The following is a 17,033-nucleotide window of genomic DNA, read 5'->3' as shown; positions in this document are numbered from 1 at the left end:
AACTTATTACACACTGCTCACAGTATGAGTTCAGATACATTATCAGCATAAAAAGAAAAAGGCAAATTAGGCCACAGCAGGAGAACACATTTTTAATATTAGAGTCTGTACCTTGCATATCTAATTTAACACTGCTGTTTCCCAAAGTTAGGCTGCATCTTTCTAGGTTGCTGAATTGAACAGATGAGTGAGCACTAAATTTTTACAAGTGACTGGGCAATGCAGAGGATCTGTGCACTTGATGAATTCCAGAGAAAATGCCAGTGCCAAAGTGAATGACACATTTTCAAAGAATTCTTCAGGCATTCATATTGACCAAAATTAGGTATGAATGTGTTCCATATACCAAGCTTGAAGGAAAGGGAAATTTTAGTGCATTGTTCCCAAAAAATAGAAAGGGAAAACTCTCAGCACTTCTAAGCAAAATCCATTTACTCCCATTAAACTGTAAATGCTCTGTCTTGTTGATTAAATACAAACATACAGACACACATCACAGAAACTATTCTCTCAAGAAATCCCTGCTTACTGAGAGGATTATCTGTGCCACTAAGAAACAGAGCATTTGCCACTTAAGAGCATCAGCGGAACAGAATTCAGATTTAAAACCACACACCTCTCTTTGGAGCTGATGAAGAGTTATCTTATACACYATATCTACTGTCTTCTCCAGTTATACTAGAAACCTTGAAAGTCCATACCAAAGAAGAGAAAAGAAATACAGTTAGCAGGGAAAAAAGCTGCAGAACTTGTAGTTTCAAGATTTCAAGTTTTAAGATGCAGACCTTCTGGGGCTATTGTATTTTGCCTAAATTTAGAGTTTCCTTTTAGGAAGAATTTCTTGACTAGCTAACTGATATTGCATATGCAAAAGATACCTCAGAGGCAACGAAATTTTAAGTTATTTTATTTTTATGAAGTTATAATTTTTTCTGCTTATGAGAAGGGAAAAAAAACAGACTGCTCATAAATATGGGAAGTTTTAACCCAGACAGGTGGAACCAGAAAGGCAAAAGCCTAGCCCCATYGACTTTAGGCTAAAGTCTTTAGTCTTTAATATTGACAAGTTCAATTTCAAAAGTTTCAGCACCCTGACATTTTGCAATACTGTTCAGAGAAGACAAGTTTATCRTAGTTTACCTATTAAAATTACTGCCTCAGGATGATGAGTTCCTGCCTTGAGTGTTTACTTTGATAATATTCAAAGGATTCACATGCGCGGACCACAAGACCAGTCATCAATGGACATCATGTCTGCTCTGGCTGCTGGCTACCAAGGGGCAGACACAGCAGTATATGATTCAGAATTGTAATTAATATCCTGATTATTCAGCCAATATTTCATTTAAGATGCTTAAAGAAGGTCATTTAAGTTGTCCACAGTAGGCAGTCTGACAGCATTAGATATTTCCTTCATGCAAACTAAAGATTTTATTTAAACAGAAGGATTTCAAAAGCCTTACATAAAAGTCAATTTAAAAATAAGCAAATTGTTACTAAAAAAAAAATAAAAAAGCTAGCTGCTCTTCATGATGGATATTCATCATGTTTGAGCCTCTTCTGCTTTTCTTGGCTTGTTTTCGAGAATGAACTGTTGGTCTCTATTATAATCCAAAGTATTGGGTTACATGAACAAACAAATTAAACACAGCAATCAAGTGGGAAGAAGGTGTCTGTGATTCTTGATATCCTGAACAGGAATTAAGTTAGCAATGGCACTCATGTATTGAACATATTATTACTATTAGATGTTTATTCAGCACCACTGCAGGGCCTCAGAGCCTTTAAATTTAATTTTCATAGCCAGTTTTTAAACAGAGAATCAGTACTGCCTATGTTTCTACTGTTTGGAGTATGTATGGTTTGCTGAAGTGCAAAGGCAAGCTCTTCATCAGGCAAGCTCTCAATTGTCATTTTTATCATGATTAGTTCAGTAAAATATATAATCATAACAGGATAGGAAATATTTAGTTATATGAATGAGATTTTCAAAAAATTCTTCAGGCATTTATAATTGACAGAAATTATGTATGAATATGTTCAATGTATCCCCATTCATCTCTCTCAATCAGGATTAATTCTTGGAAATATGAGATGTGTGAAGTCAAGGTAAAYTTGATTTCATAGACAGAATCACAGAATCAGTAAGGTTGGAGGGGACCTCTGGAGATCATCTAGTTCAACCTCCCAAGGATTTCCTGGTGCTGGTTCCACTGGGGCTTGAACCCAGGACCTTCWGCATGTAAAGCAGATGTGATAACCACTACACTATCCCTCTACCACCACTTAAACTACTGTATGAAAATACATTCCAAAGTATAATTTRGAGACACCAAACTGAATAATAGCAAAGTCTGTGAGCTGTGAGTGAAAGAGGAAATAACAGAAAAGTGAATTGATAGGATTCAGCAATCAGTGCCAGAAAAAAACAATCAGTAAATTAATTCATAAAAGCACTAAACCTTCTATACAGTCTGACTCCAGCCTGAAACAACTGCAGTAACTAAYAGACAATTTTGCTTTTATTTCTGTAGTCTGACAAGTCAACAAAATAGGCAAGAGCATACTTGATTCGTAAGAGTATAAGATTGACTGAACAAGGTCAGATTGAAAGTCTACCTAGCGTCTGAAGGTGGCCAGCCAGTATGAGACACTTAAGGAAAGACCATAAAAACAGAACAAGCATGGGGTGATGTCTAGCTTTTGGGCAACTTGCAGTTCAGGTATCTCTTGATTCAAAACCTATGTCCACTCCTTTGTGTTTAGCAGTYCCTCATAGTCTTTTCCTAGGTCATTTATAAACAGGTGTAACAATGTAGGTCGTCCCAKAGACTCTATGGGAGAACACACTGACAATCCCTCTATGAAAACTGGTAATTTATTCTTATCTCTTGTTTTTTACCTCTGAGTAGCTATTAGTTCATGAGAAGGTTTTCCATCTTAAAACAGTAGGAGGCTTTTCAAAAGCTTTTAGAAAATCCCAGTGTATCATATTTATTACACATGTAAGCACATACAGAAGAACATGAGAATGCTCACAGCAGTTCAAATTACAGATCCACCCAGTCCAATATCCTGTTTCCAGCAGTGACCACAAGCACATTAAGACTGAGAGGGTAACCATATATAATATTTCCATCTAAACATTCTCCAAGCTTCCAGCTGTTTTCAGCTCAGGGGTGCTCCTGAGCTTGATGTGTTTTGTCTATCTAGTAACCTCCAGAGGATCTTTCTTTCACATTGTCCCATTCCCTTGTGAACTCATGAAAACATCTTGTATCCACAATAGTCTGACAGGAAATTCAACAAGTCCACACAAGTTTCACCATTTCCATAAATAAACCTCATTTCAACTGTTCTGAATCAAGAACCCACCAGCTTCATTTGATGGTCTCTTATTCTTGTAYTGGAAGAAACAATGAACACCTGATCTTTAACCACTCTTTCCATACCAGTCATGATTTTGTAGATCTCTGAGTTATTTCTTCTCAGCCTAAAGTATCCTATCTTACTCAGTACAGAACTTGTTCCACATCTTCRATCATCCTCACTACCCTTCTCCGAATGTTTTCAATTTCTAGTATATCCTTGACGAAGCAAGAGGAGTAGAACTGCAGGCACTGTCCAAGGCATGGGTAAATGCTGAATAYAAATATTGCCATAATCATGCTTTCTGAACTGTTCTCTATTCCTTTCCTAATAATTCCTAATACTATATTTGTCTCTAAACTGTACTAAACACTGAGCTGATGTTTTCATGGGACTTTTATCATACAGTGAAGTGACTTTCATAACATGAAAGTCTCACTGCTGAAGGTAATGGTCACTCAAAGTCTACTATTCTGTACATGAAGATTTATGCTGCTTTTCATTTACTATTTTGTTATCTAGTCAGTCTCATAAGGTCTTTTTGCACTTCTTCATAGTTTACTCTCATCCATCCTAATCTAACCAATTTTATTTACTAATTATCATCTTTCATTATATTTCTTACATTTCACCCAACACAGAAGCCAGATTAACTGTCTGAAGCACCCTACATGCCAGCTGGAACTTTTTCAAAAAATGGCAATACATTTTAACCGTACTTGTTTCTTTAATAATGAGGCCAATTTGAACATAAACTCCACACTGTAACTAATAATTTAAATAAATCCATATYTGAGTTCTTCTAGAGCTCCTGCAATCAAACTATGAATCCTGGAATAGAATTCATCTTGTCCTGCTGGTTTTTTATTCCACCRGCAAGCAGTATCTTGTTGCTGTGTAGCTGGCTAAGCTAGTTTTAGAGAAAGATCCCTTTTTTAAAAATTTGCTTTTGATAGGTGGTACACTTTTACTTTGAGCCTCTGGTGTATGGTCTTTAATCATTTTACCTTGTTGGATGCTCTTTTAAATTTCTTTTCAATAAGCTATCTCATTTTTATGTGTTTTCCCTTTTGAAGGTAAATATTACTACAGTGACTTTTTTTTTTCCATAGGATGCTAACTTTGAATTTGTTCTAATCATTCAGACTGACAAGTAGTAACATCTGCAACTACACTGCGTGCAGTGTTCTGGATTTATTCAAACATTACATCTCCCATTTTGGATATTTGACTSATCACTAAGAAAGGAAAACTTTCTAGAGAATATAGAAAGATGGTACTWTTTAGCAGCAAAATTGCAAACCTAAACTGCTTCTGATGCATTAAAGCAATTCCCGAGCTACTGAGACATTCCCTACAAATATAAATCGTCACAAACTAGGAACTCTAGGTTACCAATGAATAATGTTCATAAATATCTTTCATATTATGGGACAATAATTTTTTATATAGTAAGAACAACAGCTGTTTAAACTGCTTGTTTGTAATTGTGATTTTGCTACATAATTCTAAGATTTTCCCATTTTTAATATAAAATTGCCATAAAAGTTATTCCMTGGTGCTTGCATTTTGAATAACTATGTAAGCATAACAACATTAAATGTAAATTCAGCTTCCAAGATAGTCCTCAACATTCTGGTTATTTTAGAAGACAGCAAGAAATCAAAAGCCTCAYAAACAACCTGCAGTTGTTGGTTTCAGACCATTATAACTGACATAGCTTTGTTAAAARTATGAAAAAAATATGGTAGACCAGCAAAAAAAACTAGTGTAATCAAAGCTGTACCACCAAAAAATCCCCTTTTCATAAATTCAACAGTCAAAATTAATCCTAGCAAAATGGTTCTCTTTTGCAGCTGTAAAGTATGTCTTAATTATTGAAATTTGTAAGCATAACACCACCAGCAAACCTTGCATGGATAAATACAGTTTTAGCCACATCCATAAAACAACACAGTTAGCCCTATAATGTCTCCTAAGCACAAGTAGAGCAAAGGCTAGTACTGGTTTAGTAAAGATCCAAGGCCCTATGCATGAAAACAAGGCTGATGTAATCTCTGTTGCAATGACTACTACTGCAAATTGATTCTGAGACATTCTGGAAAAATCAAAGGCAATTTCATGTGTGGGGTTTTAATTTAATAAATTTAATACACTGTTTAGAATAAAAATACCGACTGTGTGTTTCTGCTAAAATGCTCATCAATGCAAATTAACGGGGTTGATATTTAAAGGCTAGATTTTCAGGAAAACTCAGCATTCAACATACAGATACCTAACTTAGTGGACAGCTTTTCAAAAGAACTTTGTCCCCATTTTGGCACTGAAGTGTATWAATTAAATTTTCAAGGACTTAGTCCTATAAGGTACCAGGCATTCTGGCTCCACACCAGTGAAGCATTTAAGCACATGTTTAATTTAAGCATATAGCGCTGCTGAAGTCACAGGGCTATTTCCACATTTCAAATCACTCACACAATCCACCCTGCTGCTGGCTCAGGACCAGAATTTTCAACACTCGCAGGAGTGGCCCCAAAAGCAGTGAGGAAGGCTAGGCACATTTGAAAATCTGCCACAGGTACTGAGGCTTGGTTAAATTAAGGAAAGTTTGCTTCCTCTTCAGCTGCCTGTTTGCCAGTAAGTGGGGCTTCGCTTGCTTGCTTCTGTTAGGAGGAGGAACTGATAATATAAATCAGGTATTGTTTTTTATTGCCCTGTTTATTTACAAAGAATGTATACAAAGTCCTACTCTATCAAACAAAAAGAAAAAAATAATAATGCTGAAGGTGCATATAGTTATTTCAAAAGTCTGCCCTCCCAGTAGGTACGGCAGCACCAGCGTCCCTCCTGCACGGACAGCTGCAGCTCAACTGAACTGGCAAGCACGTCCTGGGAAACTCCTCATCCCATGGGGTTTGGCTCCTGCTTGGTTCTTCCACAGTCTTGGACACCAGCTCATATTGTTTCTACCACCACCACGTGAAGGCAGAGGTCGTTGTTCTCTCCCTTTAGCCTGAGTGAAAAGTGATTATCGCTGGTCAACAGCAGCTGGGCATATGCCATCTTTAATAAACACTAAATAAAATGTTGCACAGAAATTGCCCTAAGGGCTGCCGTAACACCAGCATAAACTAGCACTTGTAAGTGGCTCTGTGATCAGTCTGCAGATTAGAGAGGAGCTAGACAGCAGCCGTGAGTCGCCTGCTCCTATGCTGCATAATTTTGTTTTTTTTCTTTAGGTCTCCCTGGCCGCAGTAATTCAATGAGAATGGGACTACTCCTGTGTTGCACACTCATATGAGTCAGAAGTTCACCATCTGGCTTTGCAGCTTACATTAGGAGTACTATAACAGCATTTGCAACTGCTTCTGTGGTACGTTCAATTTATTTTATTAAGCCTGACAGCCTCCCAACTGCAGCTCCTCTCTGATGTGCAGTGAGCGCTGGGTCAGGCATGCCAAGACGATAATGTCAGTTCCAGCCTTACATCTGATGGCATCTCTCTGCCAACACGTGCAAAACTTCCCTTCGCCTTTTCCTGCCCTCTCTGCGCTCTTACACACACACGTACATACACACACTCAGAGCTGTTAAAACTGCCAGCATTCTTCCCTGAAAGGATGTAACTCCCATACATTTAACACTTCTACAGAAAGCTCTGGGTAAAGGAAACGAAAACTGTTCTTTAAAATGATGTGCATTCACATTATGTATAGTAAACATCACACTGAAACTTAAAAAAACAGCATTCCATGCAGCCAGCAGCTGTCAAGCATCAAAGATTTCATTTCAGTGTTATGTCAAACCCCTCGATGCTTTAAGGCTCGTCAAAACATGAGTACATCTCCAAAGCAGATGTCTTGACTCTTGAAGCTGCTGAATGGCTGGATTATGGAAAACTTTAAGAAAACACTCACACATCTACCATTTTTAGGAAAGAAAAAGCCTCTATACAAACACAATAACCCGGTTACCCTTATGCTTGACTACATTCATAATTTGGCATCTATATTTACAATACAACACCCTTCCCCAGCTGCTAGGGCCGTTACGAAGTGTCTGCGTACCAGCTTTGCCTCACTATACTCTCTTGGTTCTGATTCTAATTGCTTTCCAGTTTTAAGCAATTACAGCATTGCTTGTTAGTGATGTTTTTGCTCATTTACCTTGGTATAGCTCATACAAGTGTTTTTAATATATGTTAAAATATACCTTATTAGACTCTACAAGAATATATCAACCTAAGGATAAAAAAATATATCAATATCATACAAACGAAAAAAGAAAAACAATTTGTGTTTAATATGACCTTAGTCTAAGCTAACATGTTATGAAGTATATTGCTGTATGGATTCTGCTAATATACCTGTGCTAATACTTCTAAAACTAAATAGTGGAAAAAACATTCTCCAGAACTCACTGAGATCACCAGGTGATTTCTTCAACTTCAGCAGTTTTAATTCTGCCTCAGCTCCACTTGAAATGGCTAAAAATCAGTAGAAGAAAAGTTAAAGATATAAAAGATCTATAACTGCATAAAGATGTACCAAACCAGATCACATCAGATTTATGAACTGAATTATATCAAACTACTCTTATTAACTTCAAGGTTCTGTGGGAAATAGCCATTGACATGAACAATAGCAGCACAGATATCTGGATTCTCAGAAAGTCTTTCACATTTTCTCACTTGATAGATTAGTGCATATAGTATTAAATATAAGCTGCCCTCAAGAAAATTATGAAACTGGATAAGGAAAATTATAAGACTAAATAATTGGTTTATAGACAGAAAGCAGAAGATCAGAATTTAAAGTATCTATTCACCATAACTTAGCAAGAATTGTTTTGCATAGGATTTTATATCAGACAGCTGTTCTTCAATATTTTGAAAAACAATTTACAGAAAAAAATTAAAAAATAAGATCCAACTACTGACATCAGCATTAGAGGTCTGGAGCTGGTTAAAATACAAAAAAAATGTACATTTTTATTGATTAAATATAAGCTCAAGGTGATATAGGAATTTTAAATTCCATATGTAGAACAATACACGCAGAAGTGACAGTTTCTTAATTAAAAACAGGTTAAATAACAGGAAAACAGTGTAAAAGAGAATGTGGTTTAATTAAGTATGGTCATCATTTTAACATTCATTGTCTAACATAAATCCAAATCTTAAATGTGTTTTGCTTTTATCAGGTTTCTTTTATAGAATAGAAAAATCCTCATGGGAATCCATGGCAGTTTCCCTATTAATTTCAATGGGCCAGAGTTTCACCAAAAAGTGTCAAGCATTTCAGATCTATCTGAATAAAGAAGGGCCAGTGGTGAGGTTAAATGCATCAGAGAAGATTTTCTACATGAAATACAGAATGAAGACAGAATGGGAGTATTTATAACAAGTTTCAATTGCAGTGGGTAAATTTATACTGATGAACTTAGTCTGCTAATTTAAGGACTTTCTTTCTATGAATTATCCAGTCAGATACATCAGATGCAAATACACCTGTCTGAAACTACTGAACAAATGGTTTGTGTAAACATACTTTGCATTCTAGGAAAGTTCACTTTCCTAACAACATACTTCTGGCTCGCACCCACCTCAGATGTTCCCTTCATGTGTAGAAATGAATGGCCATCACCATCTGGGTTGTTTCTAGTCAATAACAAATTTAGATCAGTCTCAGTTTCTGTAATGAAGATGCACACTACTATTTCAAAAGTCCTCTCTCCCGGAGTCTCAAAGATGGAAAGGTTACACAGAATGTTATTAAATTATATGTATGACTAGCAGTGGAGTTGCTGATGGAAGCCATACCCTTATTTATTTTTGTTTTTGAAGGATATTACCTTGAGGTATATCCTCACAGGCAAAGAAAGATTTAGTTCAAAAAGACAACAGATTTCTTCTCAGAAGATACAGTTCACTGATACTTTCCATTATAATGTTCCAGGGTTAAAGTAGAAATAGCAATACAGTCCCAGAACAGATGASTACTACTCAGTCTTCATGCCAGGTTAGAGCATTTTGTTTGAATCAGGTTTCCAGCTTGCAAATGCTGTCAGATTTAGGTGTGGAATCAAAAGAAATTGCTGCCTCAACTTCCATCCCACCTACCAGGCACAGAAGTTTCATGAGGTCATTCCTCAGCTATCATGGTCCACCATATTTATATAAACTGACACCAATTTCAGGACATTATCTTTGCCCTTTGCTTTTCTATTCTGATGAACTAATTTTCCAGGTTTCCTCCTTCCTGCCTTTGCCTTAGGTTCTTTCTTCTGCATTTCTTTATCTACAGCAACTTTCTTTCACATGTACACTCCTTCGCCTTACACACACTCTTTCCTCGCTCTAGATAATATGCTACTAATTACAGGTTTAACTGGAACTGAAAAATCATGGGATTTTGGAGTCCACACTAAAATGAAACTAAAAGCAAGACAGAAATAACTACTTCAGCAATACTCACCCAACACACTGAATTATTTCTTGAAAATTATGACAAGAATAACTGTAGGAAATAAAACTACCTTAGGAGACCTGGACAATTTCATTGTGTCCTAAAGGCTACATAAATATACCAATCTGAACACCCTCTCCTGCAGATGAAAGACTTATTCACCCTACTTCTGATTCCTCACAGAACACTGTCATTTACCTGAGGTGCTTAAGCAAGCAGCCTACCACCTCTGGAGCTTTCTGCTATCAAGGAAGAGACGCTGGCACTTCCAGAAAACGACTTCGACATCAGATGTGCCGATTGGCTTTTGGGGAAAGCCTTATCCATGTGTGCCTGACTGCAAACAGAGTCCAAAATACAGCACTGATATCTCAGTCCAGTGCTGGAATTAGGTGTGATAAACCCAGGTCATAGTGTTTTGCCTGAAACAACTATTAGCAAGCACTTTGACATCAGGAAAAGATTAATGTTAACGTTATTGACTCTCTGACGATCTGTTTACACTTCAACTGGGATTAAGAGAGCGTGYGAATTGTAAGTGTAATAGCTATTCCTGAATAACCAGAGTGTGTGGGGAGATTTAGTTGGAATAAATATATTGGCACATGCAATTATTCAGAAATAATTCTCGAATGGCTATTGATGACTAGCTCAATATGTAGTCAAGGTCTATCAAAATGATTTGCTAGGCCAATGGGTCATAAAACAAGATGAAATCCCATGCGGCAGATTGTCAGTTGAATTGCCCTCTTGAGGTGTTCACCTAACGTTAGGTGTTACATATCCACCAATCATGTGTTCTTCTGAAAAATATACAAATTACATGAAAAAAAWGTGGGTCATATCAGCCTCAAAAGAGTCTGGAGCAACTGAGAATAGAAAAATTATGAGTTCATGTTTCTAATTACTTGAGACTATCTCAAAGTTACATTTATCCTTCACATACATAGATTTGGGAAGCAAAAGTCTAACTTCAGCAGAAACAACAGTTGTTCCATATATAATTCAACCTACCCTTGCCATCCCACCCAAAAGTATGGGCAGGTCACTGAGTGGGCTCACTTCAAAGAGAAAAAATCACGGAGGCATGGAAGGAGGTTTCCTTGATATTTCCAAAACATATAGGGACCTATGGAAAAAAAAGAACAAAAATGGAGTATTCTCACAGGTGATCTACTTAAAGATTACAAACAGGGGGAAACATAGGGAAATGGTTTAAAAGAAATTGGAAGAATAAAGGATAAGATAGYAAACAGAGGAAGAATGATTTTCCAGGGATAAGTAGCAAAATCTAGTGTTAATAGCATAGGTAAGCACAAAGTGGACAATGTGGTGTTCAGTAAGTTTGATGATGAGTATTCATCAATTTTGTATCCACAAAAGCTGATTCACTTTTCTGGGACTCACCAGGAATATTGGCTTGGTCAGCTATGGACTTTTTTGGTGTTATAGGGAGTTCTTTCATTCTTCACCCCAAGACCTGTAACATTCATCCAGCTTTGAGCAGAGTTTAGACTAGATCATCACCAAAAGTCCCTTCTAAMCTAAATTATTCTAAGTTTCTAAAATGTTTTTAACACTCACAATTTTACAAATTGATCAGGTCCAGAATGGATATTTATCTAACCTTTCTAGAAATTAAAAGCTCCTTTGACAATTATATTCCAAATTAGCTTAATATAACAGACTGCTCCACTGAAGCCAGTGTTTTCAAGAAAGGGAAGCTGCCCTTGTATATGCATTACCCAAGAGCTACAACTAGATCCATAAGAATGCTTATCACGGCTGCAAAAAGAAAAAGGCACTGATACCCATGGAGTTCTCCACAGGAGGAAGCTTCTTACCTAAAGGTCTCAATCTCAGGGGCAGAATCATCTGTAAATGATGTTTTGYTTGTTTCTCAGTAAATGCTGGATAATCCCATGTGTGATACTGCATTATTCTGTTTTGGTGAAGAAAAGCCTCTAGTAATCAATTCCAGATCATCTATTCYTCTCAAGGAAAAAAGGCTATGAATAGTTGCTACTACCTGAAAACAGCCAATGATCATTATTAAGCATTAATCACAATTAAAATCTATTCATTTGTGTGTAATTTTTCTGCTCTTTTTCACTTTTGATACCAAACATTCTATGTAAAATGTATTCATGCTGGCAAAAATCAACCTCTATTTTGCAAGAAAGAATAAAAGAGTAACTAAACCAGTAAAAAATGTTTTGAAAAATATATTCTTTCTTTTTAATGCTGATGCCACTATTTAACAGGTCTTACAATGTGTTCCTAGAATCATCTAGGTTAGGAAAAATCTCAAAGTCTGTAGGATTTCAAAGGYTGTATGAGCCCAAGCTTCCTGTAGCATAATTTCACTAACCTTAACCAACTCTAACATGTACCACCTTACAAGGTATCTTGTGGTATCTTGTTGAGTCTTGCATATCCCAGTGATATTGGTTACAAAACACCCTTGGCAGCCKTTGCTATTGCACAATTGTTCCTATGAGAGCTGAGCTGACTTTGTAGATTTTGAAATTTGGCAAATATCTCAACCTCTTTTTCGAGGAGTCAAAAATTAATTTGAATTTGAGATCCATTTTTCATATAACTGAAGACTATTCTTACTAGCCATGAAAAAGTTAGACTATCTTAAGCTGATACCTAATATTTTGAATACATTGATTTTTACTGTGGCGCCTCCTTGCTCTTCCCCTATTACCTTTCTTTCCAAAAGCAGGCCATTCTTTACTCTTTTCAGCTCCAATCTCCATTTTATAGCCTCTTAAAAAAAAAAAAAAAAAAAAAGCATATTCAGTGACTGAACTCTTGGCCTGATAATTAATTCAAAATTAGAAAGGACAAATTTGCCTATCCATATTTCTTACCACTAGAGTGCAAGGCTTTCTGATTCATTCTTAAATTAAAGGTCTTCTCCCTCCTGCTGAAGTTGAAGGCCATTTATTCTTGTAGTATTCTTATTAAGCTGTATAGATAATCGATTAGAGTAATCCAGATATCCCTTTGAATGTTCACAGATATAATCAGGTCTTTTCCATTATCTTTAGATTTCAGCATACAGTGAAAGTATCTGTTTTATTAGCCCAGTGCATATGACTTCATTTTCTACCATCAAAGCAGTAAGCACTCCTGAGACTAGAAAAGGATGGTGCCACCAACAGCAAATTTCATACTCCACACATTCATTCAGATTAAGTGACACAGTGTACAAGTTATGAGTAGTTGGAACTAATAACACTCTCAGGGAGGAGAAGAAGCTACTGCACCCTGGAAACCATTTTCCTACGATGAAACGTATTGCAGTTTAACCCAAAACTTAGAGTTSTTTCTTTGATTGTTGGAAACTGGGCATTAGTGATAAGAATATTTAAATTCCAAGGTTGACAGATATATTTTTACCCGTTTGGAATATTCAAAAGCCCCAGTGAAGGCTCAGCTGCTTTTTATAACTTATAGACTATGACAGAGAATAAAAGTTTCAGAGTATTTTGTTGGTGAACTTCAGTCAGCATTGTTAAGAAGAAGCAATGGGTAAAGATCAAAAAAAAAAAAAAAGTTGTTTCTCTGAAACAACATTTTTTCTGCCCTTAAATACATGGGAAAAGCCACCTGCATAATATGAGGGGGATGACAGACACCAGCCTTTGCTGGTTCTTAGAACTTTCTCCTGTTTTCTAATAAAACAAGCTGTCAGTGTTCACTTCAATGCTTAAATCAGCTCTAGAAATATATGGTGAATTAACAAGAAGAATTCAAGGGCATTTATCACAAAAAAATTATACACACCTCCACATTCTTAAATCTGTTTCAATGTTCATATAGCAAAACACTTGCAAATGTAATCATTCAGTCAAAACAAATGTTTTTTTGAAATGATTCCCTGCTCTATTATAATGAAAATCAAACTGACAAGTTAAAGTTCAAGGCACTATTTGGGGAATTTGGTGGGGGGAGCGGTTCTCCTTCACTTGATCAAATCCGTGGTCAAGGAGCTTACTTTCTAAGGTAAAAAGCAGTACAGATCTTGCAAGCAGACAAGCTACGTTAATGTTTAACTTGGACTGGTAGAGTGAGGTATTCCCTACGTGTTGGTGGAATCAATGCACAGTGACTAGAAGAGGTTAGTACTGACAATAGATCTAGCTAGAATAAAGCCTCAGGGAACTTTGTTGTAGTGGCCRTGCGGTGTACTGAAATTAAGATGTAAATGCTATTCATTTTTTGCACGCTTTTTATTACTCACAGGCATTTAAGAAAATAATTTGCATTCGATAGGACCATGCACTTCTCTCAGCTGCTTGTCCACTTAATGCAAAGTCATGTCGTTCTAATGGTGTAAAACCTATATAATAGGTCCATATTAATGTCAAGTACATAGGAAGAAAACAAAAGCAGAAGTAAAAACAAAATATGATGAGCATTACCTGAATCCTTACCAGGATGATCTAGTTCTCCATTTTACTGCCAGTAAACATGACTGATTCCAAATCACAGCGCAAAGGTAAGTTTAATTCTGCTTTTCCAAGTAAGTCAAAGATCTTCCAGCTCTTAATGAAATCAACAGAAGTTTTGCTATTCATGACAAGGCACAGAATTGGGACCTACATCACCATGCTTCAACATACCTATCTATAAATAAACATCTAGCTAGCTAAAGAATTCAATTAAGTTTTCATTTCTTTCAGTCAACTGCAGATCACAGAGAAAGCTCCAATGACAGTAAAGACAGACGATGAAAACCTGATCAATTGCTATCCCTTCAATTTAGATAAAAAGTCACTCACTTCTCAGCTCTGCTTGGTGCCCAGAAGAGATTAGATTAAAACCAAATGAAGAGGAAAAAATCTAAACAACAGCCAAAGAATACCTTCCAGCCCTCATAAGTGTCCTTGGATAATCCTCTCGTGCAAGGCAGGCTACCAGCAATGGATAAAAGCAAATTCCAGAAAGCCTTTGAAAGCTATCTGTGCTACTGAGCCTTCAGAGAAAACCAGCATGAGAAGTTAAACTACCTGTTCACGAAAGTTGGCCCTCTCTGCATGGGATTTTGGAGCCCTATTAAAGAACTTTCTAGAATACAACTGGAGACAAACATTGTAAATCCTTGTGTCCACGTTATTCATTCTCATGCACAGCTGAGCTGCATGTGATTTCAATAGGTTCTGGCACAAATAACTTGCTGAAAAGTCGCCACAGAAGTTTGCTACCATTCGTCTGTCTCACTAAGGTTTCGCTCAGTTTTGTAGGTTATCCACCTGGAAACAATGGAGGTACAGCAGGAGATTATGTTTGGCCAGAAACTCTTGGACCAGAAAATGATACTTTAATTTGTGCTGGATAACAGTTTTTCATCTAGTTTCATAAAGCAAAACGGAAGGAATGTGAATTTAGTTCATTGTAACCTACAGAACACAGTTAGAGGGAGAAAACACCTACCTCACTAAYGTGTTGTCGCGTACAAGAGTCTCCAAAGCAACAGAGGTCAAAAATCTTGATTACTTGCTTTTACAGCTGAGAAGTTAAACTTGGTTCATTCCAGCAAATTCTGTGTACAGAACACAGAAGTCAGCAATTCGAATATGAACAGCGTACCTCAGCAGGCAGGGCTGGCACCAGAGGAAACAATTTAAAGAAAACAATGCTAGATTTTATCTTTCTTTTGCCAACATTTGTCACTAGAGCAAATCATACAGTCCCTTAATCTATTGTATGGGGAAACACATCAAGGCCACTGACTAGAGCTTTTGCCCCACTCTGGTACCATGCACAGTGCCGATGTATGACCACGTATGGGCATCCCGTGGCAAAACCCCTGCAGAAATACATATCTCATCACATGACTGAATATATTCCTCTTACACAGCTGAGCTTACAGGCCCCATCTTGGGATTTAATGCACATACTCTGCACTGACAGTAAAGAGTGCTGCAAGAAGGGGGCTTCAGGCAGCCAGAACAAATTATACGTTGGCACCCTGAACGGCAGAAAGACCCAAGGAGTGAATCATAGTCTGTGCTAAATATTCTGCTGGCCTGTAGTGGGACTATTATTGCTACCTCCACATGATATAAATAATCCTTTGGCTTAAGTTCTCTTTTCTAGCAGTCAGTGATCAGCAAAGCACAAAATAAATAGAATTTTGCAGCAACTGACAAAATTCTTAAAGTATCAAAAAATATCTTTCTTCTTTGAAATGTCTTGCGCAGTATGACTTGGCCAAATTACCTCATAATACCTCATGCTGGCTCAAAGCTGAGGGCTCTAATGAAACTGTAAGCCAGAAAAATAATTCTAATGCTTTTCCTTTTTTTGCCTCTGCTGCTATGATAAAACTGGTTTTCCTTCAAGCCTTCAATTATTTAACTCAAGCAGCGCCGCCATCTCAGTCAGACAGTTTTTTTGAAAATATGTAAAGAGAGAGAGCCATGAACACACACAACCGGTGTTAAGTGTTCTTGCATACTTCTAGGGAAGAAAAAAAGGGGCAGAGAACTTAGACTAGGTGAGCAAAGCAGAGGGAGCTTCAAAATCCAGCAGGCAGGAAGGCCGTAAAAATTCGAATGACAGAAGCCTTCACACCTCGTGGGAGCCACACACCCTGCAAGCGATCCCAGAGGTCCTACCGCTGCCCTGGTCCATCAGGCAGCCCGCTCGGCGTTCCTCTCCCCTCCTTCACTGCCTGCGCCCACTTTTCTTAACTGCTTGTCTCTCCAGTGCCGTATTAACTGTTAACTAATAACATTGTTAACGAGACTTCATGCAAAACTAAAAGGCTTGAAGCATTGTACCTGGGATTTACATCACGCTCCACACCATCACTTACTCTCAGAGGTTATCTGGTCATGAGACCTTGGGAACACTCGGTGGAAACACGAGTAAAGAGTAAAGGAAGCCCAACAAATTTTTACAGGGTATCCCTGGGAAGCCTGGATAGATGCACAAGCCAGTGCTTTAAGAAAGAATACCTTTATATCTAGACTGTTTAACTCAGCTCACATCTTCACACTTACAAAACTGTGTGTCACTTGACAGGACTCACAAAAAAAAAATAAATAAACACAGTTAGCTGGCTGACATGCACCACACTAGTAAAAAGTGATTGAAGTCAACCAGCTACAAGTATGGACAAGCCTTAAGTTTAGCAATGGTAGAGACACTTGCAAAAACACTGTATTTTAAAAAATG

General features: G+C 37.2%; 1 non-coding gene across 1 annotated transcript; it reads right to left on the bottom strand.

Moving 5' to 3' along the window:
• Positions 1–2,205: 2,205 nt before the first annotated feature.
• TRNAV-UAC (transfer RNA valine (anticodon UAC)) lies at positions 2,206–2,275 on the bottom strand. The gene has a single exon. It is a non-coding gene; the product is annotated as a tRNA-Val (tRNA).
• Between the last annotated feature and the right edge of the window lie 14,758 nt (positions 2,276–17,033).

The sequence above is a fragment of the Rhea americana genome, unplaced genomic scaffold, assembly GCF_003343005.1.
Source record: "Rhea americana isolate MKP2758 unplaced genomic scaffold, rheAme1 scaffold_50, whole genome shotgun sequence".
Lineage (NCBI taxonomy): Eukaryota > Metazoa > Chordata > Aves > Rheiformes > Rheidae > Rhea > Rhea americana.
The sequence above is the reverse complement of the archived record's forward strand: the minus strand, read 5'-3'. Positions and strand labels throughout refer to the sequence as shown.